Source organism: Camellia sinensis, chromosome 13, assembly GCF_055761805.1.
Source record: "Camellia sinensis isolate YWXY chromosome 13, ASM5576180v1, whole genome shotgun sequence".
NCBI classification, from domain to species: Eukaryota; Viridiplantae; Streptophyta; class Magnoliopsida; order Ericales; family Theaceae; genus Camellia; species Camellia sinensis.
Genome location: NC_138973.1, coordinates 48,710,637 through 48,713,738, shown reverse-complemented (window position 1 = coordinate 48,713,738; position 3,102 = coordinate 48,710,637). Strand labels below are relative to the sequence as shown.

General features: G+C 34.2%; 1 long non-coding RNA gene across 1 annotated transcript; it reads right to left on the bottom strand.

Moving 5' to 3' along the window:
- Nucleotides 1-823: 823 nt before the first annotated feature.
- LOC145806142 (uncharacterized) lies at nucleotides 824-1,826 on the bottom strand. Its single transcript, XR_014348826.1, has 2 exons — nucleotides 1,218-1,826; nucleotides 824-1,120 (listed from the first exon to the last, which is right to left on the bottom strand). It is a non-coding gene; the product is annotated as an uncharacterized LOC145806142 (long non-coding RNA).
- Nucleotides 1,827-3,102: the final 1,276 nt, after the last annotated feature.

The window sequence follows — 3,102 nt, the reverse complement described above, 5'->3', positions numbered from 1 at the left end:
TGTATAAAAAAATTTATAAACCTATCATATTCCTAGAATGAAATAGAAAAAATCACAAAAGAATATTAAAACTATACATGTGCAGTGTTCATTTCTTATCTATAGATATTTTAGTAGTTTTTGGGTGCTAATGGAATATTTATGATGAGCTTACCCAAATTGGATGTAATTGGTTAAAATACATGACTCATCACTTTCACTACAAGAATTAACACTTTTGGCAATAAAAAAATTTGTCGCTAAAAGTCTATTTTTGGTCGGCAAAAGTTATCCGCGACCAATTTTTTTGGTCGCTACTTTGGTCGCCAATTGAGGGTCGGCAAAAGTAATTCGTGACCAAAATTGTGGTTGGTCGGCAAAAGTTGGATTTGCCGACTAAATTTTTGGTCGCTAAATATTTAATTACCGCGACTAATTTATTTTGTCGCCAAAACACTTTGGTCGCGAAAAGTGATATTTTCCCGACCAAATTTCTTAGTTGCCAATTGTCACATTTCGCGACCAAAAAGTTTAGTCACCAATTATTACATTTCGCGACCAAATTTTTTGGTCGCCAATTATCACATTTCGCGACCAAAAAAATTGGTCGCCATTTGTTACTTTTCGCGACCAAAACTTTTGGCCGGCAAAAGTGAGTTTCCACGACCAAGAGCTATTTTGGTCGGCAATAGATGTATTTTTTGCGACCAAAACTCTTGGTCGGCAATTGTCATTTTTTGCGAAAAAAAATTATTTATTTGTTGCGACTAATAAATTGGTCGCCAAAGCAGGAAAACAATACACTTGTAGTTCCTAATAATTCATTCAATCCATAGTAAACCTATAATTTTAAAGCATCATTCAAATTAACTGAATCATTAACATTCGACACAATACATAATTCATTAACATTCGACACAATACATAATTCATTAACATTCGACACAATACAACTATTCTAAGTTTTCATTCACAAGTCACATCCATCTAACATAACAAATTGAAACAATACATAATTTAGATTTACAACATCAGGAAAATTGCTTAATCCACTAAGTTGCCTTGATAGCCAATCAAAAAGATCTTTGTGCCCTTCCGTGCCAAGCTTCGCATCCATCAAAGCAGTAGTGATGTAAGGCACCTAATAAAGAAACAGAATTGGAAAATTTATCAGAGAAGCATGATAAATATATAAAATTAATTAATGCATAAACGAACTAGAGAAATTGGAACCCAACCATTTTGTCGAGATGAACAGTAGCAAGCCAAGCATCTAAAGTAGTCAGAGTGCTTTCTCTCATATGTTTTTTATTGTCACCAAGGCATTTCAAAACACCTGACAGTATACACTTATTGGTTTTTCCTGTATCCCCTCCACCTGACAGGTTGATTTTCTGTATCCCCTCCACCTGCTCTTTAAGTGAGACAATGGCTGCAACACAACTACTGGTCAAACTATGGTTTTTCTATATAAACTCAGCTGATCATTCTAATTGACAAAGTTGGAATTGATTCTATTAGTTGCATATGTCATTCCTTTCTCACACACTGACAACAGGATGTTACCACTGTAGAGAAAGATTATTTCCAAGGGGCTCTGTGTATATGAGTAAATTGATGATAGTACTTAACCCGTAAGGTCTACTTTAAATACACAAAGGTTTCCCATGTGAGTTTGCAATGAACAAAGCAATCATTATAACAACTGGAGTGATCAACTGTTGCAAAAACATAAATGAATTATGTTGTTTCCATGGTTAAATACGTTCACTAGTTCACCCAACCAGATAAGCATCGACTACATGAATATCAATCAAATGATCAAATGATAAACTAAAAGACTAATTGACCATAAAAGTTCAGTCTAAGATTAAGTTGTGAGTTTGCTCCTCTGATACATAACCACACTTATGCCAAGTAAAAAGAAGAAGATCACTGATTGAATTTGCCATGTAAGAAGGCAAGTAAACCCTATGTCAAAACTTGATAGGCACTAAAGAAACAACCAAGCTAACACCAACTATTTAAGCAAGGATGAGAAAAATAGCTAAATCATAGTATAAAATTTAAACTACTTTAAATAAGATTGTGCCCTTAGGGGCCCATGTCTCACACTTACAATAGAGAGCTGACTTCCAGATTCATCTTTCAATACAATACTAGCGGTCCAATCATTGAGCTTCTCCAAAAGAGAAGAAAACTTTTGTTCTGGGACATATAACCGTAGCCTCATTGGAGATAGTTTTATAGGTAAGTGCTTTTGAAGCTCCCGAATAACATCTAGCGACTGTAAAAGACAAACAGTTAGCTGAAGTACATAATGTTTAAAGCAATCAGCTTCTACAAAAAATCATATGTCAGCAGTGTGTCAATTGGGAGATGACCATTCCTTTCAAGATATATGAAATCATTAATTTTACAAATAACAATAAGTCACAGCAATAAAATTGCAACAGGAATGGAATGACAAATTGGAACTTGCTAAGAGAGCATTTGCTAGAGGAAAGTGAACTTCTTTTTCATTTTTTCTTTTTTATTTAAGCAAAGAATTAAACAAAATTTCAAATGTGAATAGCACAATTAATTGAATTTCCTAACAATTTGAGAGTACTTAACACAGATCAATGCAGAGCAGAAAATTCGCTAAAACTCAGAAAACCATAAATCTCTTGTCAATCTGCAACCAAACAAATGAACTCACCTGTTTTTTTGAGCTACTATGGGGATCAACCGCAAAATGGATTTCATGCATCAGACGCTGAATCATGCTAATAGTATAAGGGCGTTGAGTCTCAGGGTTAATAGTCTTCTGCATAACTATGGTAGCAATATCCCGAAACTAACTCGATAATTGAGAATCCCTTTCCTTTCCAGCAACTTGTAGCTCTCCTTTGTCCAAAATCTATTCCAAATTGAGGTACATCAGTTAACCACCACTTTTTTTCAACAAATAATAATAATAAATTTACTTAAAGAACTTGTCAATGGCCAACTCCAATGCATGGCTTTGGTTTTATAATGATCCGAAGCTGGGAATACACACAAATTAAAGTGTGTAATGAAGCAAACAGGTAAGATTATGCCAAATTAACTGTTCCCAAGGATAAAATATTAACACATCTC